This window comes from Ovis canadensis, chromosome 16 (assembly GCF_042477335.2).
Source record: "Ovis canadensis isolate MfBH-ARS-UI-01 breed Bighorn chromosome 16, ARS-UI_OviCan_v2, whole genome shotgun sequence".
NCBI classification, from domain to species: Eukaryota; Metazoa; Chordata; class Mammalia; order Artiodactyla; family Bovidae; genus Ovis; species Ovis canadensis.
This window is the reverse complement of record NC_091260.1, coordinates 32,128,606-32,156,164: the sequence shown is the minus strand read 5'-3', so window position 1 is coordinate 32,156,164 and position 27,559 is coordinate 32,128,606. Positions and strand designations below refer to the sequence as shown.

General features: G+C 37.4%; 1 protein-coding gene across 4 annotated transcripts in view; it reads right to left on the bottom strand.

Annotated features, from left to right (window-relative positions):
• The window catches only part of PDE4D (phosphodiesterase 4D), a 1,583,646-nt gene that overhangs the window by 1,228,817 nt on the left and 327,270 nt on the right, over nucleotides 1-27,559 (bottom strand). The window lies entirely within an intron of this gene.

The following is a 27,559-nucleotide window of genomic DNA, read 5'->3' as shown; positions in this document are numbered from 1 at the left end:
GACAAGGTCCCTGACTACTAGGTTTGCATCTAAATAAAGGTTGATGACTTCGCCTCAGTAATAAAGCTCATACTCCTTCAGAGGATGGCCAAGCATTCCTATTTTTTCCAGCTATAATCCTGAGGGTTAGGCAAACTGTGAATATACAATAAAAAGCAACTAGGTAAGAGGATGAGTTTCAGTTCAGTTCAGTCGCTCAGTTGTGTCTGACTCTTTGTGACCCCATGGACTGCAGCACACCAGGCCTCCCTGTCTATCACCAACTCCCGGAGTTTACTCTAACTCATGTCCATTGAGTCGGTGATGCCATCCAACCATCTCATCCTATGCCGTCCCCTTCTCTCCCCTTCAATCTTTCCCAGCATCAGGTCTTTTCAAGTAAGTCAGCTCTTCGTATCAGGTGTCCAAAGTATTGGAGTTGTTGTTGTTGTTGTTTAGTTATTTAGTCATATCCAACTCTCTTGCGACCCCATAGACAAAGCAGACTGCAAGGCTGCTCTGTCCATGGGATTTCCCAGCAAGAATACTGCAGTGGGTTGCCATTTCCTTCTCGATCCCTCGATCAGGGCTGGCTCTCCTGCTTTGGCAGGTGGATTCTCTACCGCTGAGCCACCAGGGAAGCCCTTGCTATTTCTATACACATAGGTGAAAGTGTGGGTTTATTCATGCGCCACAGCTCCTTATCATAAATGGAAACTTGGAAATAGCTCATGTAGACACTGGAGCAGACTCAGGAGTGTTGACAAACAGGGACTTGTGTTTTGATTAAAAAAGAAAAATCTTTTTTATAATGTAGAGTCATTTGTCAACAATTCACAGTCTGGATTATGTGATAACTCACCCTACTTATCTGATAACTGTATTGCTCTTATTCATTCTAACAAAGTATAAATTCTTTCTCAGTGTGAATGAGGAAGTTCAGCAAATGATTAAACTCATTGAGAAAACAACTTCAAAAATGTCTCCTCAAAGCAAAATATTTCCCCCTTTGCTCTCTTCTGTTAAAAAACAAAACAAAACAACTATTCTTCCATTGTAAACATTTCAGGCAGAGGATTTAAGAGTTAATGCTTGCCATGGCATCATGAGATCACACCAAGAGACACTCTGGGGCTGTTTATATGATCACATGGTAAGCTCAAGATCAAAATTTGGTGAGCTAACTGAAAAAAAAAAGATAAAAAATTATTTTAACCATTTATTGAAGAATAACATATATACCCCAAAAATGCACAAATCATAGGCATACAAATAAGTAAACTTTCACAAAGAGTGCATGATATAATCAGTACCCAGATGAAAAAAACAGAGTATTATCAGTACCCTAAAAGTCCCCCATGTACCCCTTTCTAATCTCTAACCACCTGCCCCAGTAACTACTCTCTTGATGGCTAGCACCAAAATATAGTTTTCCTTATTTTTGCACTTAATATAAATGGAATCAGACAGAATGCACTCTTTGTGCCTGGAAAACTTATGTCTGGGAGATACATCAATATTTTTGAACATAGTTGTAATTCATTCATTCTCATGACTGATTAGTATTAAATTGTGTGACTATACCACAATTTAGCCATTGGTTCTTTTTTTGATAGGCAGCTGGGTATTTTCCAATTGTTGTCGAATATAAATAGTGTTGCTATAAACATTTTGGTGCAGTTTTTTGATAAACATCTCCATGCAACAATGTTTGGCATGTACAGTGGAGTAGAATCACTGGGTCATAGGGTATGTGTTTTCATTATGAGTAGATACTGCCAAACAGTTGTGCAAAGTACAGGTACCAATATACAGCCTCAGAGACAGTGACTGAGGATTCTCAGTGCTCCACATTCTTGTCAACACTAGATATTGTCTTTTTTGTTGTAGCAATTCTTGTGGATATATGGTGGTATTAAACTGTAGTTCTGTTTCTCCTTGATGATTAGATTGAGCCCCCTTTCATATATTTATTGACCATTTGGATATCCTCTTTGCTGAAGTACCTCTTCAAGTCTTCTGTTTATTTTCCTATTGGGATATCTGTCTCATCCTTATTGATTTACAATAGTTCTTTACATATCCTGGATTCAAGTGCAGAATGAGTTTTGTATTCTAAAATTATTAGTTAAAAAATGAAATGGCTCAGTTATACAAACAGATTAAAAAACTTCTGTTTTTCTAAATGAAGTGTCTGAAATTCACTTGACAAATATTTATAAGGGCTTCCCTCATAGCTTAGTTGGTAAAGAATTCGCCTGCAATGCAGGAAACCCTGGGTTGATTCCTGGGTCAGGAAGATCCCCTGGAGAAGGGAACAGGTACCCACTCCAATATTCTGACCTGGAGAAATTCCATGAACTATATAGTTCTTGGGGTCACCAAGAATCAGACACAACTGAGCAACTTTCACTTTCACATGCCAGGCACTGTGTTAGATTGTGTGGAAATGAGTTACAACCCATAGACCTTTACCTCAATAAACAATAGGTTATAATAGCAGATGTTCAGATACAATGTATTTTCTTATTTCATCTTCCCTCCTATCTAAACATCAAATACCAAACAATTTCAAAGGCCTTTCACTTAAATAAACATCTGAGAACTAATTCAACAATTAGGGAATGTTCTTGAACCAAATTCAATAGCTCATTCAACTTTGAATTAAGTGAATCAAATGATAGGAAAGCCTTCTTATTAAATGCTGTGCTTTGGCTGATGCCCCAGTGTGCTGGCTGAGTTTCACAGTTTCTGGCCAATGACACAGATCATGAGAGAAAGAGGAGCTTATGTAGTCAAGCTGGTCAATTTAGGGGCTAGGAATCCTACAGACAGAGGCAGAATTTTGGAAACGTGCCTAACAATCCAAGAATCAACATTCAGTTTTCAAAGCTACTAGAAAAAGAGGCTAGAAAGAACTTTCTGCCTAGAACCTGGATTAGTCACAAGAGAGAATCACAGTTAATTGCTACTTCCTGGAAGGTCCTGCTGCTTTCTAAAACCATGTAGCTGAGGCCTCTCACTCTATCTCTAACTCAAATGCTCTTTAGTAGTCTTGGTCTAAGCTCATTCAACAGTAATTTCACTAGTCCCAAATAAGGACAATATATATCCAATTATTGGATATATAAATCCAAGTAACTCATCTCTTTTCATTGACCAGAATCTAAAGTTGAAAACATTTTTGATGGTTAAAGGGATATGCTAATATTCCTTAGACTTTAGGTCTTCTTACTCCTATAGTGGGCACTCCCCTAGAAGTCTCAGTGATGTGCTAAAATTTAATTGTACTTAGAAATTCTTAAGTTTCAAGTACATTCTTAGATAATAAAGGTAATACTGCTGCTGCTGCTGCTGCTAAGTTGCTTCAGTACTAGACTATATTAATTTCTTCATGAAAAGCCATGTCTATAGCATAAAACATAATGAGTTCTAGATTATCAAAATTCTAAAATAAAGTTTAAAATAATTTAAAATTATTTTTCAGCTATAAAAGTTTTGTTTCAGAAAAATTGGAAAATAAAAGTATAGAGAAATGTAAAACAAAATCATCTACAATCTTATCTGCCTCTGTCTCTGTTAATATTTTGGCATAATTTCTATCCATATGTATGCTTTTAAAATAATATCACATATTCTGATTTCCACATTATTTTTAAAATTATTTTAAAATTCTGGTCTCAGTTTTTCCATGTTTTAAAAACCCTTAGTAAATCTAACTCTAATGTTTACATACTATAATGTGAGAATGATGTAACATAATTTAATGATTCCCTCTACTTTGAGGTATTTAGGATTTTTAAACAACTCTCACTAAATTAGCAGTGTTGAGTAAAGACTTTTCTTCAATAAAGATCACTTTTTATTTTGGAGTTTTTTCCTAAATATATTCCTAGAATTAAAATATGGTATAGAGATATTTTAATGATACACATACTTACAATATACTTCCCAGCAAGATGTTTTCCAATTTTGTAACAATGTCTGTTTTACTTTACCCTAATAAACACTGGGTATACATATTTTTGTATATATCACTCACTGATGAAAAATGGTTTTACTTTCATTGGTTTATGGAAAAGCTGAGCACTTTTCAGTCATTTATTAGCCACATGAATTTCTTTATTTCAATTATACACTCATTATCCAAATGATTATTGAGCATCTACTGGGTACCAGGAATGTTCTAAGCTATAGGGAAACATTAGAGAAAAAGCAAAGAAATTCTCTGCTCTTATGAAGCTAGTGGGAAGAAACAATCCATTAAAAAATTACCATAAAACATGTCAGGTTGTGATTAGTACTATTAGGGAAAAATAAAGAAGGTAAAGAGTTAGAGAATGAAGAGAGGGTTACTTTAGATAAGAGGTTAAGGATGCGTTCTTTCTAATGAAATAAAATGAAACATTTGTGAGTCTACATACTATATATTCATTTCAATATTTTTACTGTTAATTAGTGCCATATACTACTCAGTTGGCAAAACACCGCAAACATGATTCTCATCTCTTTCTTTCACTGACTTATTGGAAATTGAGGAAGGAACTGTCAGGAGAAAACTGATTGTGATGTTGATTACCATTTAAAATTATATAACTGTACAAATCCAGTCTGTTCTCAAGTTTCTTTGTACAAATGAGCATCATTTGAGATGTTAGAGATTTATGTCAAATTTTGTAATTTATAGCCTCTAAAATGCTCATGTAAACTTCCTTGAAATTTGGAATTGATAAAATGCTAGAGCTCTGTGAGTTGCAGGGATATTAGCTACCTTAAACAACAATACTAATAAGTATACACACGTTAGGGAACGTTGGAAAACATTTTGCTGGCCTGTTTATTTATTCAAATATTTACTGAGTAGATTTCCTCATTAATTCTTTTCTAAACTCCCAAATCTCACTGCTCTGTCTCATGAAAAGTTTCTTTGATCTGAAGGGTAAATTTCCAAATCTACTATTTCCCCTCTAACTTCAATATTATAGCCTTATGGACTCTTGGGTTTCCCTGGTGGCTCCCCTGGAAAAGAATCCCCCTGTAATGCAGGAGATCCCGGTTCAATTCCTGGGTCAGGAGATGCCCTGGAAAAGGGATAGGCTACCAACTCCAGTATTCTTGGGCTTCTCTGGTGGCTCACACAGTAAGGAATCTCCCTGCAATGTGGGAGACCTGAGTTCAATCCCTGGGTTGGGAAGATCCCCTGGAGAAGGGAAGGGCTACGCACTCCAATATTCTGGCCTGGAGATTTCCATGGATAGAGAACATGGACAAAGAGTCAGACATAACCGAGTGACTTGCACACGGACTCTTAGTTTTAAGAAGATAAAATAACAAGTAGTATTTCTCTCATCTACACTAGTATTCTTGTCTTCCTCTCCATATATCTCATACTTTGTCCTAAAAGCGGACACTGACAAATGTAAGTATAAAGTTGCTATTCTTTAAAGAATCGATTTGAAATTTTCCTAAGTTATTTTTTAAGTTCCATGAAAACAACTTAAATCTATGAGTGGGTCAATAAAAACACTTTAAAGCAGAGCCCAGGTAGCACTGGCAATCAAAATTCATCATGATGTGCTTAGCACAAAAGGTTTTCTTAATGAATTATCCATTAAGTGCCACATAAATTAATTGGCATGGACTTTTTTGGAAAAAAAAAAAAGGTGGCAGGAGAGTGAAGCAGTTCAGTGCCCAGGATGCTAAAGGAAATCAGTAGGCACTGAGAAGAGGGCTGCAATAACTATCATGGCTGCTTTCCCCTTTCTGGACTTGCATAAACTTGTCCTTTTTGCTCCCCCAGCCTCACACTCTTTGCTTACTCTTCTGAAAAAGTGTAACATATAAGTTGGCTTCAGACTCCATTTTGGCTTTTGGATCCTAAATGCAAATTTTATATTAAGATCAAAACCTGAGTATTATATTATTAATTTCACCACCAGTTACACCCCTTCTTCCTCAGCGACAGAATTTTAAAGGAAACTAGAGGTCTGGCCACTTTCAGAGTTTGAACTTTATAAGAGCAAAGTATCTTTTACCACATGACTTTCAGAATGAGAAAAGCATTGAGTACAAATCACTTTACTTGAAAATGCTATTTTCCCACTCTTCAACTGCCCCACCTAATGGCAAGAGGCACGAATAGCAGCCATTGTTCTACATTCCATAGTTGAAGTCAACAATTGTCATCTGTACAAACTTGCCGTCTTATGACTGAAACATAGCTGCTTCTCTCCTCCCCTTCACAGTCCTACACTCCTCTCCATGTCAATTGTTAACAGATAGCCCCTAAAAAAGCAAGCACAAATAAAACGGCTCAAAACTCAACCCTAGCCAGTGAAAAGATAGGGGGAGAATTCAGTACTACCACTTGAAAATGAATACTGCTGCTGCTAAATCGCTTCAGTCGTGTCCGACTCTGTGCGACCCCATAGACGGCAGCCCACCAGGCTCCACCGTCACTGGGACTCTCCAGGCAAGAACACAGGTACTGTTAAATCTATCTTCTTCTAAATTTATCTCTAATGACAATATTCCTGATTGGGAATGAAGGGTTGTAGTGAGGTTTGCATGAGAGAACAGATAAAAGTGCTTAGCACATTCTTATTCTATTTAGCGTTAGAGAGGACCTCAGAAATCATTAACTATACCCTGCTCCCAATTCATAGAGGAGGGATCTGAGGCACCATGAAGCCTAATGGTCATCCAGAAATCCCGCCCATCCTTAGTGGCAGAATACACGTCCTTGAGAAAGATCCAGCCTGCAGCACCAACCACCATAATGAGTAAATTCTCCCAGTATTCTACTCTTAACAAGTGAAAAACTGTATTATGTCCTTTACAAGGTTGGGGGTGGGGAGTAAAGGGGAGAATATTTTTAATTTAAAACCTTGAGTTAAAACAAAAAATTAGAATATACATCCAACAAAATACAACAGAGTATTACAGAAGAAACTTCAGCAAAATAGATTTACCCAGCATGGGCCATAAATGGGGGATCAGTGCTCTGTGTAAAACTGATAATGCTTTCCAGAGCCCGGGGCTTGGTGTCAAAAACTGGAATTAACTACAATCCTTTAAAAGGTTTTCCATTATTTCTCAACATCAACTTAGAGTTGGCCTATTTGTGTCTCAGTAGTTGAGTTTGATCTGATTCTATTATATCTCTAAGGACCAATTTAAAATGCATTGTTGGGTTTCACTTTGCTTTTAACTATTTGTTTTGTTGTTATGCTCCTTGAGTTGTTTCGGGCATTGCGCGCGTGTGTGTGTGTGTGTGTGTGTGTTTAATTTAGTTCTTGGTATTGACAGTTGAGCTTCAGGATACCTGTCCTGAATTTATGTCCCCAAAATGTGATACAGATCTATCATTCTAAGAAGCGGTATTTATCCAACTGTGGTCCTTGGGCTACCTACACCCAAATCTTCTGGAGAGTTGTTTAACTATGGCATTTCCTGACCCTTCCCAGACAGACTGATCAAAGTCTCATGGAGTGAACTTTAATAATACTAAGCTTTCCTGATTATTGAAGTGCACATGACATTGTGAGAAATACTGCCAGGAAAATAAAAAAGATGCCACCCAACCACAAAGCACAAGAGAAGAAATTAATTTTCTGCTTGTCTCAGAAAACACCCCCACTTGGAACCCTTTTCACCTGACCCTGCAGACTCCTTAGATTAACGAGAGACTTTTCTAGCAGAATTCTCAATGATTTGTTCCTAGTCCCTGTCCTGAGAACAAATTACACAGAAACATAAACAGATGGTTTTCAGTTATCTGTTTTTTAAACAATCTAAGTAAACCGAAAAACACAATGTGTTATTATCAAATAACAGCTGCACCAAAATTTCAGTTTCACTAAACTGAAATTCAAGGTCATTTTGAAAGAACAAGAAAGAGATTTTTACTTGAAAACCTCTTTTTAATTGAAAGCCTGGGTTAGACTCTAGGCTAGTTATATTGTTTCATCAGCTACTTTGGTCAGTTTTATAAAATGGAAATGCGCTTCCTTCTTCTTCTTTCCATCACCATCTTTCCCACTGCTATTTCTATCCCTTTTGCCCTGCCTATTAGTTACTCTATATCTTTACCTCTTGAGCCCACTTCTACTTGCTTTCTCACTGAGCAGGTTTGGAAATCATTCATTTCCTCTGAGAAACTTGGAATCTTGAGTGTCCGTTTCTGGAATTCTTTGCTCTTTCTAGTAGGAAATCTGACTTTATATATACCCAAGTGCAGAAGCATGTGTGGGTCTGATGAAAAATTAAATGGACAATGAACAGGATGATCCCAAATTATACTGTATCTATTTCTCTTCTAATGATTACACTAACTGTCCTCCTCACTTCAGGAAAGCACTTTCAGGTCCCTGGAAAGGGATGAGGGTGAAATGCAAAGTAATTGGCCACATTAAGACTACGAAAAGATATCCCCTCTGTGTATTGTATGCCTTTAGTTATGACTAAAGGCTTAGTCAGAGACTGTGAGCTTATAGTCATAGACTATGAGACAAGACTATGAGCTTATTTCTTACCACCATTATTTTCAGAAGGCACTATTTCTCATGTCCTTTCCAAGTCTTGAGATAAGCAGGAGAGGGGTAAGATTGAGGAGCAGAACATTGACACTGAATTGGAAAGAAGAGAAGACAGGTCCCAGGGCGCCTGTACTGCCCTGCTGAAGATCTGGGCATAACGCAAAGAAGGAGAAGGTACTTGAGGAGAAAGCCTTCTAGCAGCAGGCACCTGGTAGAAGCCTTTCCTACAAATGAATGTATCATTTAATTATATTAACCTCAAAAGATCTCCAAGCTGCCCATTAGTTTCCAAATAACCATTTATTAGGACTTGCACTGGATAACGGTTAAGACTCTGAACTGCCAAATAACCATTTATTCCCTGGTTTCTCCTATTATTCTTTTCCTTTGTACTACTTCATCTAAAGGAGAATTATCATTTAATAAAAATACTTCTTCCCAAACTCGACATGGAGATGAATCAAGTAATGAGTTGAGATATTAACAATAAATTCATTCCTAAATTACAAATAATAATAATAATAAAAATCAAATAAAAAATAGTACTAACTGTTCAAAAGCATTAAATCTTCCAAAGAAATCCTTTACTTCCAAGTAACAGGCAAATCACCCAGAGACCCAGGTTAGTACTTAAACCTCAGTTTAAAATGGAATATTTTTATGAGGCTGTGTAACCTCCCTCATGTGACAAAACAAACAAACAAAAATCGAATGAAATCTAAAAGTCGTTTTTCTTTTCTCCTTCTATTCAAAAAACTTCCACTTTCGTTAGAAAGATAGATTATTCACCAAATGGTGCAAAAATAAGGGGACACTAGTTTGGAAAATAATATATGATTGAAAGTCTATGTCACTCCTTATCTGTAAAAACCTTGACTACAGAGGGGACAAAATACTAAATGTTAAAAATGAAAACATGTTCACAAAATGATTTAGTCAACAGGGAACTTACAGTCAGGGAAGATGTGATGAAAATTTTGGCTCACTTAGACCCTGCTGGGGTTCCTAAGAAATGGTAGGAGGACAAAAGCTGTTGGATAGAACTCAGGACCACAACCCAGCTGTTAATTAAAAGTGATACTGGGTGATACACAGGTTTCATGCCCCAGAGGACCGTGCTATTGGGACCAGAGCCCTGGGACTTAGATTTTCTAGATTTCAGGTTGCAAACCACCCTACCTAATCTAGGTAAACTGACAGTGCCTGAAGTGAGATGTAGATAGAGTCACACCCAAAGACTAACCAATCCTTACCCTAACAAGACTAAACAAAAACTCAAAAGGCCTAACCAAGAGTTATCAAAGTTAAAAGTAAAACCTTGGGAAGAAGAGCATTATCCTAGGGGTTTGGGGCAGAATTTCTGCTTGGCATGTTATCTACAGGAAGAAGAATTTGATCACTCTCTTTTGCCAATTCTATTGTCCCTGTCTATGCTAATCTCTCACTAGAAATAACTCATTGGCTCTTTCCAAACCAATCTTCCCCCTTACGCTCTACTCTCCTTCATAAGATATGACGGGTCTCTTCATGCCACCCATTCTTCTAGGAAGCGCCCCTGAATAAGCAGGTAACTCCATCCTAGGTCTATATGTTAGTACTTACTTACTAATATGGCTGTACCTCATGTAACATGATGATTGAAAAGAAGAAAAAAGAAGAATGCTACCTTTTCTCATCACTGCTGCTGCTAAGTCGCTTCAGTCATGTCCAACTCTGTGCGACCCCACAGACGGCAGTCCACCAGGCTTGCCCATCCCTGGGATTCTCCAGGCAAGAACACTGGAGTGGGTTGCCATTTCCTTCTCCAATGCATGAAAGTGAAAAGTGAAAGTGAAGTCGCTCAAGTCGTGCCTAACTCTTAGCGACCCCATGGACTGCAGCCTACCAGGCTCCTCTGTCCATGGGGTTTTCCAGGCAAGAGTACTGGAGTGGGTTGCCATTGCCTATAATTTTCATGTTGTATTTAGCATTACTATGGAATATGCCTTCTTTCCTTCTTCTGTATGATAACCAATCAGAGCACATGTATGATAACTCCCCATGGAAAAGTATTAATCTTTAAAAACTGTTTCAAATAGCTATCATTTCAACATCTAACACACTTGAAAAGAAATAAATTTGTCAAATTTAGGGGAGAAAAGGAAACCATAAAAATGTTAGAAAACATGGGTGAAATTGTCTATAATCTTGGAGTAGAAAAGCATCGTTAAGCAAAATACAAAAATGAGGAAGCTAGTATCAATTACCTTTTAACAACACAAAATACGTGCCTCCATTGTTTATATTATTCAATTTTACGATAGGTCTATACAATAGTTGGGAAAAATTCTTAAATGAATTAGCTCAAAAATTTTTTTTAACTGAAACATTCAGTTAGCATCCTAAATCCTTTCCCTCACAAAGAATACAGGGATTCTTAGCTGGGGCTAATTTCAAAGTCTGTCTATGTGATAGAATTCATTGCTACTGTAGAATGGAGGAAGGGAAAAGCTTAGTTAAAGCAAGACATGAAGAAATGGGCCAGTTTTATAACTCTATCGTTTTTGATTTATTCATTAATACACTGGATAACAAAAATGTACGGTTTTCATTAAGTTCCCATAAGATCAGACTAATCCATGCTGAGAGAGAGACAACGAAAACACATTATAAATGCATCCATACCTTTCTACCCTTTATTACTGCAGAGAGATTCTAAAGAAACTCAGAGACCACAGTAACCGGAATAAAATAACCTATTTCATTAACTTCCATTCCTCTGGATTTTAGCACCGTTTTATATTACTTAATTTTTGTGGATATGCAAATCATTTTTAGTTTGCACTATCTTACATGACAGACTAAAACTCAAATTTCACATTAGTTTCACAGAAAACAACTCACCTCTTTTTTTTTTCTTTTCCGCTGTAATTTTACCTTATAAATTACACTGATCATGATTCTTCTCAGAGTCTAGTCCAGGTGAAACTTGGTAAACAATTTAAAATTTCAGAAGAAAGTTTAAGTAGCAGTAAGGGGAAAGGAAATATGGTATTTGTTATGCAACTATTATATAAGAGATGGTGCTGTGCTAGACATTTTAACGTGCCTTAGAGCTCTTAGTTTTCATAGTTCAGTTCAGTTCAGTCGCTCAGTCGTGTCTGACTCTTTGCAACCCCATGAATCGCAGCACTCCAGGCCTCCCTGTCCATCACCATCTCCCGGAGTTCACTCAGACTCATGTCTATTGAGTCCGTGATGCCATCCAGCCATCTCATCCTCTGTCATCCCCTTCTCCTCCTGCCCCCAATCTCTCCCAACATCAGAGTCTTTTCCAATGAGTCAGCTCTTCGCATGAGGTTAGTTTTCATAACAAGTATACAATGTAGTCATTCTAATCTACATTATTTTGGATGATATGACTAAGACTCAACTATAGCTCACTAACAGCTAGTAATTCATAGGCTGACTTTTGAACACTGGTCTACATAATTTAAGGATTAAGAGTGGAAGGGAACACATCAATAAAGAGGGAGGGAAAGTAAACAGACCTCAGGGTTAGGGTTTAAAAGTGTTCAGTGCAAATGCCTTCCCAATTCCTGTGTTGTCTTATCTGCAAAAAAAGGAGAGATAATAACACAGCCTAATTTACAAGGTTATTATGATCTCGAATAAGGTGATGTTTGTGAAAATCACTTTGCAATTGGAAAGCATGATATGAATTCTTTGTATAGCAGTTACCCCAATGAGGTCTCTGTATACACAAAATAAAGAGCACTTGATAAGAAAATGAAAATGCTTCAGAAAAAACGATGGAGAGAAACAGATGGTTACATAGATGATATATAATGACATAATAGATGAAATAGCAGATGAGAACTTCTTACTAAATTACAATGGACTGTTTATACAATTCTGAAAAATACATTTATCTGTCTCTTTAGGGTGTTTTATGTTCAGTAATGGAAATAATAAAAGAAAACATTCAGTAGTTTAATTTCAAAGAGGAGGAAAAATCTAGGAAAGCTCAAGTGAAAATAGAAAGCCATGAAAAATAGAAAGCACAACAATCTAATCACAGATATATTTTCAAGTCTGGGGATCAAAATATGTACTTGACAACACATTTTAGGCTCATGATTTCTGAAATAAACTATTTCTTAGATGCTGCAAAATCATGCTATCTTTAGCAGCTAAACTATTGTAGAATTTGGAACAAAGGATTATGTATCTGTCAAAGATGGACTCCACATATTGGTATTTGTGAAGGTGTGCATCAGCTGAGTGGAAAGATTAAGCAAGAGTAAAGCACTTGGGATAGACCTAGAGATTAGCATACTAAGTGAGGCCAGTCAGAAAGAGAACAACCAATACCATAGGATATCACCTATATGTGGAATCTAAAAGACAACCGAAGGAATGTATCTATGGAACAGAAGCAGACTCACAGACACAGAGAACAGACTTGTGTTTGCCAAGGGGGAGAGAAGGATTGGGAGTTTGGGATTAGCAGAAGCAAGCTAGTATATACAGGATGAATAAACAGCAAGGTCCCACTGTATAACACAAGGAACTATATTCACTATCCTGTGATAAATCATCATGGAAAAGAATATTTAAAAGTATATATATACATATTTAACCGAATTACTTTGTTTTATACCAGAAATTAACACAACGTTGTAAATCAACTATACTTAAACAAAAATTTTTTTAAAAAAAGAATAAGGTACACAAACCAAACTAGTTTGCTCCTTTGCACACACAGGGAAAGCACAATTGTTTTTAAAGCAAGGAACAAAAACAAAAAAAAACTCGATTCAGTCGATTCCTAAAATTATCTTGTGCAGGGTGTGTAAAGAGAAATACATTGTTTTCAGAGAAAGGACATTGATGAAGACTGTGTTGATCTGAGGTAGAGGAAAGGATTAATTCATCCAAGGAGTGATTTGAATAAAACCTCTTGCTATTCTAAAACTCAAAGGTATTTTATAAAACTGTTTTCTAGGAAGGATGAAAATCTATCCACTCACTTAGGCAAATCTAGTCACTCAAATCTGAAAGACTACTCTAATTAGAAATGAAACATTTGGAAAAACATACTCAAAAGGTCATATGGTCCACATGGTCAATTTACTAAGAGAATTGTTATGTTTGCATAGGTGCCATCTTAAAATCTATGTACAGTTATAAGAAAGAAACTAACAATATTCTTCATACCTACACCCACACAACAGTCTAAAAATCCACTTGTGATTAACAGGTATGCATAGAACTTAAATATTTTAAAATACCTTGACTATTCACTTTTATTATCAAAACCTACATAATTTGGAGGAGATTTTCCTCATATTTTATGCTATTATTTCGAATATTTATATTGCAGGTATATTAAACATAAGTACTAGTTCTTTTTGTACCTTGGTTTGTCCATCTAATACAAATAAAAATGGTACCTATATTACAGAATTTTGGTTTTGAAGATTAACTGAGTAAATATTAACTAAATATTAACTAAAATGATTAAATATAAAGTGTTGGCATTTGGTTGCACTCAATGAATCTTCATTATAAAATATTGTATTACAAAAGTATTTTATAAGGTAATTTGAAACAGCATAGCTTATAGTACTCTGATGGTAGAAAGCAAAGAGGAACTAAAGAACCTCTTGATGAGGGTGAAGGAGGAGAGTGAAAAAACTGGCTTAAAGCTACATATTAAAAAAACTAAGATCATGGCATCTGACCCCATCACTTCATGGCAAATAGAATGGGAAATGGTGGAAGCAGTGACAGATTTCCTCTTCTTGGGCACTAAAATCACTGTGGATGGTGACTGCAGCCTTGAAATTAGAAGATGATTGCTTCTTGGCAAGAAGGCTATAACAAACCTAGACAGTGTGTTAAAAAGCAAAGACCTCATTTTGCCAACAAAGTGTCCACGTAGTCAAGGCTATGGTTTTTCCAGTGGTCATGTATGGATGTGAGAGCTGGACTGTAAAGAAGGCAGAGCACTGAAGAATTGATGCTTTTGAACTGCGGTGTTAGAAAAGACTCTTGAGAGTCCTTTGGACTGCAAGGAGATCAAACCAGTCAATCCTAAAGGAGATCAACCCTGAAAATTCACTGGAAGGACTTATGCTGAAGCTGAAACTTCAATATTTTGGTCACCTGATGTGAACAGCCAACTCACTGGAAAAGACCCTGATGCTGGGAAAGATTGAAGGCAAAAGAAGAGGGTTACAGAAGATGAGATGGTTGGATGACATCACCAAGGCAATGGACATGAACTTGGGCAAACTCCAGGAGATGGTGAGGGACAGGAAGTCCTGGTGTGCTACAGTCCATGGGGATGGTAAGAGTTGGACACAGCTGTGCAACTAGCTTAGGCCAAGTATTCCAGTACCAGGATATACACACAAAATATTTGAATGACTCCAAGTATTGAGACTTCTGCGGACAAACAAAATGAACAAAGCCCTCTTGCCAGATAATCATATGACATTCAGAGTCCTTCCCAGCATTTCTGGGCATACCTGAATTTGAGGAACTTGTGTGTTGTTTAGTCACTAAGTTGTACTGAACTCTTTTGCAGCCCCATGGACTATAGTGGGCCAGGCTACTCTTTCATGGGATTTCCCAAGTAAGAATACTGGAATGGGTTGCCATTTCCTTCTCCAGGGAATCTCCAGGATTCAAGGATCAAACCCACATCTCCTGCTTTGGCAAGTGGATTCCTTACAACTGAGCCTTCAGGGAAGCCCAACTTGTGTGTATCGAGGTGGAGTTTGTTGCAGCTCCTTTGAACAACTGTCCCAGTTAGTGTGCCATCACTGTTCCTCCCTGCACTTTTATTCCCTTGTCTCAAGTGTGAATACAGTCTTCTTCTTCTTCCTCACACCCTGGGGTAAAATTGTTACAATCCTGTTGTAATTACAGGCTTAAAGAAAGGGTTGAGGGAAAAAATAAAAATAAAAATAAGCAAGGCAAACAAACAAAATCTTTAAACCCCAACAACTCAGTACTCCTAAAGTGGTTTTAACCAGGCCATCTCCACTGTGGGGACCATTGGTAAGTCCCCACGTGCTTCCATGTGTGTCTTTTCCTGCAGGGGCTTTCTCCCATCTTTTTACTCCCCAGAGTCCTCCAGAGCACTGCTCCCTGAATTGTATCTCCCTTGAGTAGCCAGGGGCATGTTAAAATATTCTCATACTTTATTATGCAAAAGAGGAATGTAACCTTTCTTTCTAACATGTCTGGGGGCCTCCATTCACAATTAAAATTTGTCCCTAAACAAAAGTCTCCTCTATTTTCTTTCAAACTACAGAATGCAAAAACATTTGGAGTTTAAAATATAATATTGTTGCCCAACTGCATGTATCTGCCTCCAACGCAGGAGACCTGCGTTCAATCTCTGGGTCGGTGAGATCCCCTGGAGAAGGAAAAGACAACCCATTCCAGCATGCTTGTCTGGGAAATCCCATGGACAGAGGAGCCTGGTGGGCTATAGTCCATGGGGTCACAAAGTCAGACAGGACTTAGCAACTAAACAACAACAAATTAGATTCTGCTGTTTATTGATATACACACAATTGAAAGTGAAAGTATTAGTCACTCAATCATGTCCGACTCTGCAACCCCATGGACTGTAACCCGCCCGAAGCTGGAATAGTTCACTCCAGTAAAGAACTTTTGCTTCATATTTTAATTATATTCTTACTGAGTATAGAATGCTAGGTTAACAGTTTTGTATCAGGACTTAAAAAGATGCCATTCCTTTGTCTTCTTACCTGCATAGTTTCTGAAAACTTTTAGCTAACTCTCCATACTGCTCTATAAGCATTCTCTTTCTCCTTGATGGGTGTGTCTGCCTCTTGCCAGATTCAGGGTTGGTTGGCTGTTTTACAACTTCAATTCTCCGATGGATTTTTTAAAGTCATGAATGTGTAGTGTGTCTGGATTTTTACTTATTGGAAGGATGGGAATTGCATTCTTTGCAACTTTCTACACCTCTGAGCTTAAACTAGAAGATGGATAGTTCACCTCAGAATTCCTCTATGTTCTAAAGTTACTCTTCTAGGAGTAATAGAAGTAATAGGGGTTTGGTGCCTTTTTGGACTCACTGATAATTCAGTACCCTTGGATATTTTTAGTGGAATGAGTATACTCTTGGCTGAGAACTGACCTTGCTTATGCAAGTGAAGTGAAGTCACTCAGTCCTGTCCGACTCTGCGACCCCATGGACCGTAGCCCACCAGGCTCCTCCTCCCATGGGATTCTCCAGGCAAGAGTACTGGAGTGGGTTGCCATTTCCTTCTCCAGGGGATCTTCCTGGCCCAGAGATTGAACCCAGGTCTCCTGCATTGCAGGCAGACGCTTTACTGTCTGAGCTACTAGGGAAGCCCAAAACAATACATCTAAAAAACCATAAAGATTTGATCAGAACTTTGAAATATAGTGATGGAAGACCATCTCATAACCTCCTCAGAAAACACGAGGTCATAAGAAAACTCTATTAGAAATATTTTCACTTATATCTATTCTAAGCCACCTTAGTCAACATCTAACTCCTCCATTTTTTAAGGGGGGTGTTTTTGATTTTCCCTTCTCACCTTAAAAGGTTTTCAGCCTTGTTTTGGAAAGTCAGAACATACAAATGCTTTCTAAATAGACAACAATACTACCCACTGGAGGAGATGCTCCTCTCTGACTGCTTTGCCAATTACTTCATTTATTTTGGGTGAGGAAATAGATTTGAATCACTGCATGAGCAATTCCAAAAAAACAGAATCTTTTATGTCTTCATATGCATACATACTGAAGATTTTTCATTGTTTCCTTAACACCCTTGTTTGCCTTCAAATATCCCTTCAGAGACTATCATTTCTGATATTTAGGTCTCTCTTGATATGATTCATCTTATATTGAAAAGCAACCCTGATGGTAAATTAATGCTATGTAATGGCCTCTTCTAGAAAAATATAAATTGGGCATTTAATATTTTAAAATATAAGGCAAAGATGAAGACCTGTAAAACTTGCTTTTGTTTTAAATGAATTTGTAGAAAAGATGATTTTTGTCATAGAACTGTGGTATTATTGTTTGTTTTTAGTAGTTGTAATACATTTTGTTTTTAATGTTCAGTGAGCCAGAGTCTCTGAAGAGCTTAAATCCCAACCTAGAATGTTAATTCTCTGAACCTCCAGGGTATCATTTGGTGTGCAGCTCTGTGGGGTATGACTGCTGTAGTGCAGTCAAATAGTTGGTGAGGACTTAATAAATACTGTCGACAAACTTAAATTCAGGAGGCTGAGGACTATAACCATGGCCAAATCATGAGTATAGAAGCACTAACACCAACATAGGAATCCAGACTGCCATAATGGTAAAGGATTTGGGAGGATGACAGTCATGATACTAAGACAGTTTTAAGCTAAATATCTTATTCCCAATCCCTGTGCTAATAATGGGGCTATACCCCCAAATTCCATGTGTGTGGTATATGACCAATGTAGGCAATAGAAGGAACTCGGAAGCAAGTTCAGGGCTCTAACTACATAACCATTAATCATTCTTGGCCTTGACATAAAGGATTTTAATATCCACAACTTAGGGAACCATTTGAACCATCAAGAACAACTTTTTCTAAGATTAGAAGTAAAGGATTTTTGTTAATCTGTTTATAATGGACCAATTCTATTTTTTTTAAAAATGCCTAAGGCTTAAAAGACTTGGTACAGAAGCACATGATACAACTGAGGATCACACAACACTATTTGGGAATGCTTTTTGCTTTGCTGTTTTGGCTTTTTGTTCATTTTTATTTTGCAATGTGTTTTCAATACTGTTTTCTTATTTTACTCTTAAAAAATCATAGTAGATAGTGAGAGCATTTGATAATAATCTAATGATTTATGGTTTTCTCAGCCCCACCAGGATGCAAAGTGGCAAAGCCGAGACTGTAACTCAGGAACTTACGGCCCTTCCCTGGGCTGCCTTTGGAAGCACTGACCTTGGAAAACTATGTAAACACAGTGATCATTTAAACTGAAATCACTTTTTAACCTTCAAACCCCATCCTTATAGATGGCCATTTTAATAATCCAAAATGATATTTAATTTAAAAAATAGAAAACTGCTTTTAGTTAAAACTAAGTGGCCTTCATAAGCAAACCTTTTTTTTTTTTTTTTCCTGGAGTGATAAACTACTAATAGAAAACTTCACCAAATTAGTACATTTTTTTTTCACAATTTCACTTTGTTATAGAGCAATACTATCTGTAGGAGTCATTCGTTAATATTCATCATCAACTCAACAAAACTTCTCTCCATTTTTATGTATCTTTGATGTTTATATTATGAAGTACAATATATGCAATTATTTCTTGGATATAATCATTCAGAATTCAACTCCAACTTGCAATTGCCCAAAAATGAAATAGCAAACACATCACATTATCAGGAAAAAAAAAAATAAGTGGAGGTTTATTCCAAGGCAACCATGTAATGATTGACTCTGGCCACTAAAATCGTCATGCTATTGATTTTGCAGCAAATGGTGGCTGATCAGCCCCTATTCTTTGAGACCTTTTCTCCATACTCACATTCACTTAGACTTGGCTATTCTTGTGCTATTGTTGATTACCCAAGAAAAATTCTTTTTAACCACTCGAATATAATCTATGTTTCTGCAACAATGAGTATAATTGACAATCATGGCACATTATTCACGGTTTAAAATATCCTGCCGAAGAGGATACCCAGGATGCAAAGAACAAGTGCACCGGAGCGTAAGAGAGATAACTTCAGCATCCATGGGAAGAATTAAGGGTTAAAGTGGGACAGGCTTGGCTGGTCAGAGTGGGGTGGGGAGATGAAATAATAAAAAGAAAATTACAAAAGTTATAAATTCAGTTGTCAAATATGCTCTGTAAGAGTAGAGATCATATGTATCTTACTGACCGTTGGATACCCAGAGGCTAGCAAGCACAGTTTCCAACACACGGTAGCATTCAAAAAAGATTTTTTGAATTTTGTACAGGAAGAGCATAAGCAGGAAGGCAAGATTAATGGCCAAAGAAATGGAACCTCTGAAACTACAAGATCTCATTTCAGTTTATTGCTAATAAAGACACAAACAAGAATATTATTTTGGTTTGGCTTTGTATTTTGCATTTTTCAGAGCATCTTTACCAATAGTATCTTCTCTGACCTTTGGACTTAAAGAGAGACTATAGATAAAAATCCAGCTTTCATATACTTAACTTCATCAGGATTCTAAGCTGCTATAATTCTGTCAGTCTCATACCTTAGGTAGTGAGGGATACAGCAGAGAAAGGGGGCCAGTCTGGAAAGAGATCCCCATTATTTTTTCTTTTAACCATAAAACCCCCAGATCAGTCTTACAGAGTAATGGTGAGGAACAATAAATGTAGACGTCTCTGAAGTGCCCTAACAAATGTATCATCCTTTCCAAATTTCTTTTCAGTCTCCTCTCCTCAAGTAGGCACCAACGGAATGAAATGGTATATTTCTCAGTTTAGTTCAGTTCAGTTCAGTCGCTCAGTCGTGTCCGACTCTTTGCGACCCCATGAATTGCAGCACGCCAGGCCTCCCTGTCCATCACCATCTCCCGGAGTTCACTCAGACTCACATCCATCAAGTCAGTGATGCCATCCAGCCATCTCATCCTCTGTCGTCCCCTTCTCCTCCTGCCCACATTCCCTCCCAGCATCAAAGTCTTTTCCAATGAGTCAACTCTTCACATGAGGTGTCCAAAGTACTGGAGTTTCAGCATTAGCATCATTCCTTCCAAAAAACACCCAGGGCTGATCTCCTTCAGAATGGACTGGTTGGATCTCCTTGCAGTCCAAGGGACTCTCAAGAGTCTTCTCCAACACCACACAGTTCAAAAGCATCAATTCTTTGGCGCTCAGCCTTCTTCACAGTCCAACTCTCACATCCATACATGACCACAGGAAAAACCATAGCCTTGACTAGACGGACTTTAGTCGCCAAAGTAATGTCTCTGCTTTTGAATATACTATCTAGGTTGGTCATAACCTTTCTTCCATGGAGTAAGCGTCTTTTAATTTCATGGCTGCAATCACCATCTGCAGTGATTGTGGAGCCCAAAAAAATAAAGTCTGACACTGTTTCCACTGTTTCCCCATCTATTTCCCATTAAGTGATGGGACCAGATGCCATGATCTTCGTTTTCTGAATGTTGAGCTTTAAGCCAACTTTTTCACTCTCCACTTTCACTTTCATCAAGAGGCTTTTTAGTTTCTCTTCACTTTCTGCCATAAGGGTGGTATCATCTGCATATCTGAGGTTATTGATATTTCTCCAAGCAATCTTGATTCCAGCTTGCGTTTCTTCCAGTCCAGCATTTCTCATGATGTACTCTGCATATAAGTTAAATAAGCAGAGTAACAATATACAGCCTTGACATACTCCTTTTCCTATTTGGAACCAGTCTGTTGTTCCATGTCCAGTTCTAACTGTTGCTTCCTGACCTGCATACAGATTTCTCAAGAGGCAGGTCAGGAGGTCTGGTATTCCCATCTCTTTCAGAATTTTCCACAGTTTATTGTGATTCACACAGTCAAAGGCTTTGGCATAGTCAATAAAGCAGAAATAGATGTTTTTCTGGAACTCTCTTGCTCATTCCATGATCCAGCGGATGTTGGCAATTTGATCTCTGGTTCCTCTGCCTTTTCTAAAACCAGATTGAACATCTGGAAGTTCACGGTTCACATATTGCTGAAGCCTAGGTTAGAGAATTTTGAGCATTACTTTACTAGCATGTGAGATGAGTGCAATTGTGTGGTAGTTTGAGCATTCTTTGGCATTGCCTTTCTTTGGGATTGGAATGAAAACTGACCTTTTCCAGTCCTGTGGCCACTGCTGAGTTTTCCAAATTTGCTGGCATATTGAGTGCAGTTAGGGCCATTAAAAGAGCAGTTGCCTCCCAAAATTCAGCAGTGCAAAAACACAGCTGGAAAAAAAATTTTTTTTTAAGTAAAAGATAACTTTGATGTACAATTGTTGGACATCTGAAGTCTTTTGCGACAAGAGAAAGAAAGATGGCAATGATGACCCTGTATGCAAGACAGCAAAAAAGACACAGATGTGTAGAGCGGACTTTTGGACTCAGAGGGAGAGGGAGAGGGTGGGACGATTTGGAAGAATGGCATTGAAACATGTATACTATCATGTAAGAAACGAATCGCCAGTCCATGTCCAATGCAGGATACAGCATGCTTGGGGCTGGTGTACGGGGATGACCCAGAGAGATGTTATGGGGAGGGAGGTGGGAGGGAGGTTCATGTTTGGTAATGCATGTACACCCATGGTGGATTCATGTCAATGTATGACAAAACCAATACAGTATTGTAAAGTAAAATAAAGTAAAAATAAAAATTTTAAAAAAAAAAGAAATGATCTAGGAAGCCTCTGGACATATTTCATCAAGTGGGCTCCTGGCTCCTGGTATCCAAACTGGGAAGCCCATTTCTAAGGGCTTTAAATTCAGATGCTAAGTAGTTCCTAGATACTCTGTGCTCTCCAAACAGCAGCACAGGATTTGTTTTCAGTTTTGAACAAACACAACAATTCTATCAAAAATATAGGGAATGTCAATTAAAAGACATCTGGTGAGTGATAATTTTATTCAAGTGTGGAGCATCTAAAAGAATCCTAAGTCAGAGGACAGTTTCATCAAGAAACCAATCAATCCAGTTGAGCATAAGATACTGTGAATCTCTCCAAACTGGTAAGAAGAAAATGATTCAGGGTACTAGGAAATTGAGCACTTAATGTAAATTACTATAAGATATATTATAATTTAATACATAAGAGAGTTGATTAATGAAGAAAAATATATATCCAGTTCATTCTCTAGGTGAAAAGATTTATAAAAATTCATAAGTTCAGAGAATGCCAGTAGAGATATTATAAGGAAATGTACTTCAGAGTTTTCCAAAAAAATAACTTAAAAATGCACTATCACTATAGGAATTTCTATGTGCCTCTCCCCTCATCTGTATCTTTACTTTTTACTTCTGGTGAGTATAATGGCAGAGGCATTAATAGAACCGGGGCTCAGATAATCAGGTCTGAAATTTACAAACCTCTAAAATGTTAGGTCAAATGGTAAGCCCACTGGAAGGAGAAGGGACTTTGGAGATTTATGTTACTGGATTGGATATTGAGAACAAAAAATATAAAATAAGCAAAATGGAAATAGTAAAGGGAGGAAATATATTTTTGAGTAAAATTAAAATTATCCCCTAAGATCTATGAATTACTGATTAGAACCTCAGAAATCATCACTGAGTACCCACAACATAAAATCTAGAAAATAGGAAATGAAGAAAAACATGTTAACTGCATAATTTTCAGTGTTGTCTAGTTGAGAGAACATGTGGACTCTAGAATATCGGTTGCGAATCTTTAGGCATAAATATAACAGTGACTTATTAAAATCATCCCTTAAAAATTAAAAAATAAACAAAGAAATAATAAACCAAACTCATTGTTATGGACTAAATGCTGTGCCCTCCAAATTTCATATTTGAAATCCTAACTACCAATGTAATGATATTGGAGGTGTGGCCTTTGGGAGTAATTAGGATTAGATAAGGTTATGAGGTGGGGTCCTAATGATAGGATTAGTACACTTATAAGGAGAGACACCAGAGAGCTTGCTCCCTCTTCCTCTCATGTGAGGACACAGTGAGAAGGCCAGGAAGAAAGCTCTCACTAGGAACCAAATTAGCCAGCTCCTTGATCCTAGACTTCAGCCTCCAAAACTGTGAGAAATAAAATTCTCTTGTTTAAGCCACCCAGTCCACAGTATTTTGTGATGGCAGCCTGAGCTGATAATATACTCTTCGCCCCAATTCTTGGGAATTTACTTGGGAACTGATTTTCAATTCAGTTTATGAATGGGTACAACATGACCAGAATCCATGTAACTGATAGGAAATAGAACTCTCACCTAGTATAACCACCCATTTTATGCCTGAATCTTTAACATGATATAGGTATTGCCTAACTGGTCTTGGAAGCTATACTTGAACCCCTTTCATGAGAGGAACTGGCTTCATTTCCAAGCATTTCCATTTGATCCATTTCTGCCCTATAGCTACAAAAAAGCATCTGCAAACCTCGACATAGAATTTATCAAACAACTATTACGTGATTTCACCTCAGTATGATTTTTTTTCTAACTTACAGATACAGACACTAAGGCTCAAAAAAATTAAGTAATCTCCTAATAATCAGATCTTTAAGCATCAGTGGATCTGGGGATTGATTCCACATCTCTGAACTCAACAACTATTTTCTTTTCACCATACCAGTGATCTCTAAACTATATTGATTTTGAAAACAGATGACATTAAAAAGCAAGTATAAATATAAATACTTATATATTCCTTTTGAAGCCCACTTTGGAGATTGCTGTACTTTATCACATTAGCTCCCTTGTACTCGAGAGACAATAAAAAGCTAGATCAGTGAAAGTATATTCATATTGAAAAATGCCGGAACCTAACATTTGGAAACAATGATTATTATTCTGAAAGCAAAGACTAGTAAATCTACTACTTTAAAGATAATTTTCAACAGAACTACAAGCTTCAAGTGTTAAATTTTTAACCTGAGGAGAGTCATACTGTACTAATATTTCATTGGAGAAATGTCAAGGAAAACTTGAATCACAGAACTGATGCTGGGGTCACTGTAAATGGCTCCTTTCCTTTCGGAACCAATGGATTAAAAGAGTCAATAGAGTTAACTCAGGTCACTAATGGGGTGGGGTATAGTCTTGACTACTGTAGCAAAGCTGGTGCACTGGGACGACCCAGAGGGATGGTACGGGGAGGGAGAAGGGAAGGGGGTTCAGGATGGGGAACACGTGTATACCTGTGGCAGATTCATGTTGATGTACAGCAAAACCAATACAATATTGTAAAGTAATTAACCTTCAATTAAAATAAATAAATTTATATCCAAAAAAAAATGAAAACAGAGTTGTTACTATAAGCATCTTTATAAAATTTTCTAACATATTCTAAAACTAAGATCATGGCATCTGACCCCATCACTTCATGGGAAATCGATGGGGAAACAGTGGAAACAGTGGCTGACTTTATTTTGGGGGGCTCCAAAATCACTGCAGATGGTGATTGCAGCCATGAAATTAAAAGACTCTTACTCCTTGGAAGGAAAGTTATGACCAACCTAGATAGCATAGTAAAAAGCAGAGACATTACTTTGCCAACAAAGGTCCATCTGGTCAAGGCTATGGTTTTTCCAGTGGTCATGTATGGATGTGAGAGTTGGACTGTGAAGAAAGCTGAGTGCCGAAGAATTGATGCTTTTGAACTGTGGTGTTGGAGAAGACTCTTGAGAGTCCCTTGGACTACAAGGAGATCCAACCAGTCCATCCTAAAGGAAATCAGTCCTGGGTGTTCATTGGAGGGACTGATGTTGAAGCTGAAACTGCAATACTTTGGCCACCTGATGCAACGAGCTGACTCATTTGAAAAGACCCTGATGCTGGGAAAGATTGAAGGTAGGAGAAGGGGACGACAGAGGATGAGATGGTTGGATGGCATCACCGACTCAGTGGACATGGGTTTGTGTGGGCTCTGGGAGTTTGTGTTGGACAGGGAGGCCTGGCATGCTGCGGTTCATGGGGTCGCAAAGAGTCGGACACGACTGAGCAACTGAACTCAACTGGACTCTGTTAACTATTCTCTTTCTGTCCTAAATTGCTATGCTTTGCAGGTAGCAGGAGAAAAAAATCCTAGATGTCTACAACTAAATGCTGCTCCAGAGTAAATTAAAAGGCACCATGTAAACATATTGAGGCAGGAGAAGGCCTGTTTTAAAGAGACATCCGTTGATCTATTACAATTCAGAATAGTAAGTAAAAATTAAACCTTTTTTCTACGTGGGATTTTCCTGCTGTGAAACTTATAAGAGAATAATAACTCACTAAGCCTCACTTTTCCAATCATTATTTTGAGATAGAATGGTTTTACACTAAAATGTAAAATTCTGTAATTACCATGTAAGTGTCACTTGTTCAGTCCCATTAAAGCAAAAGTCAGACAAGCAAGGATTGTCCCTAGATTCAACAGATGACAAAGACACTTCCTGAGGTTAACAACACAGAGAAATCTGAGCTATGCCCTTGATATATGGACAAAGAACCAAAACCTGGGGGAAAATGTGGCCTTAAGCACCCTAAGAGGGATAAAACTCAAAGCAGTCATATAAGAACTTTAATTATATTTGCAAAAATAAAATGCCATTCCAATAAGGGATGGCTTGAAAACTTTAAAAAGAGATAAGTCCCTCATACCACAAAACTTGTAGGAGAATCTTCTCCTTGTCATAGCCACTGGGATCATGTCTCACTTTTGCACTGTCCAATGTTCAGTTCCTCCCTTTTGTATCTACTACTACTATAAATTATCCTCCCAAACTAGCAAAATGTTAGTTAAAGTGGTTTGCTTATATTCTTATATTTAACATTTTTAATGCATCCCTTCCAAATAAACGAAGAATTCAGAGCATTCACCATTAAAATGGACACTGCACCAGGTCTTCAAAGAGAGGAGAAAAATATGAACACTGCTTTAAGTGCTCAAGAACAAATCAGGTGACTGTCATAAATAAAGATGGTCTTTTATTCCCTCCCATTTCGTGCACCTTAGGTTTTCACAATGACAGATACAAGATACACACAGAGATGCAGAGAGGAGCAGAGGCCATTTTCAACACTTAGAACATTCCCTTTTATTTTCAAATGTCATAATGCCAAAGAAAAACATTCTCGGATCCAAAGTCAAATTAATTCTTTAAAACTTCCTCACCAAAAATGGGAGATATCTAAGTGTACAATTTTGAACCCTGTTATGGCAAAGACTTAAGAAGCAGGCATGACATTCTTAAGCCAGTGCAAACTAAACTTTAAAAATTCTAAAGGGACAAGTTTTTACTAGGCAAAGAGTCTGGCTCTTTTCTCTGATAACACTAGTCTCTTGCTCAGAGTCATTTAATTAAGTGGAAGCACTTTCTTTATGCCAGTGGGTTTTCAAGAAGCTAAGAAGCAGTGAAATGAGAGCTCTACTGTTCACATTTGGACAAATGTAGGCAACTCAGATTCTCTTAATCTTGGAAGCATGAGCCTTTCCACCAAGATGAAAATTTTTGCATTAAGCAAATATAAATAGGAAATCTCCTAGCATCATTAAGTACTCAGAGTTCATTAAAGTCACGGTTCAATTAATCATTTGCTTTTAGAATATTTTCCTCCAAGAACAGGGAAATGTTTAACAATAAATTTTAAATTATCCAAAATATTCTCTTTGGCCTTTATGCATTTTCTTCATGTAGCATGTCTCTGAAATTTAATAAAAGAAAGAAGTACTATGTGAATGGATTGCTTTCAAATTTAACTTAAGAAAAACTCAGTAACAGGAAGATGTTTTTGCAGTTTGGTAATTTGTATGCAGGTCACCTTCTATCTCAATGAGAAAATGTGTGATAATAGAAGGAATTCCAGGCTCCATGCCACGGCCCTTGATTTTACATAATAATCCATAGATGTGAACACCAAAATAAAAAAAGGAATCTGGACATTCCCTCAGAGTTTGTTGAATTTCCTTTGTTGGTTATTAAACAAAGTTACTACTCAGTCCAAAAACAGGCACACTTCTGGGTACATCCTTATTTGTTTTTAAAAACCCTACTGGGCACTATACTTGCTTCTCCATTATTCCTGCATCGCTCACCCTTAAAAGCTGGATGGTAATTAATTCTATAGAAAGAATTAACGATGGCCTTGGGCCATCACCAAGAATCACTGGTTGTAACACAAAAGCATTCTGTACTAAGAAATGTGTTTGCATTTGTGGTTTTTCTGATGCCTTCAAATGAATGTTCCTACGTCATAACTACATCTGTTTGGATGCCTTTTTCCCCCATGGGTAAATGAACAAAGGGATATGTTCTTAGAGTTTGCCTGATGGAAATTAACAGTC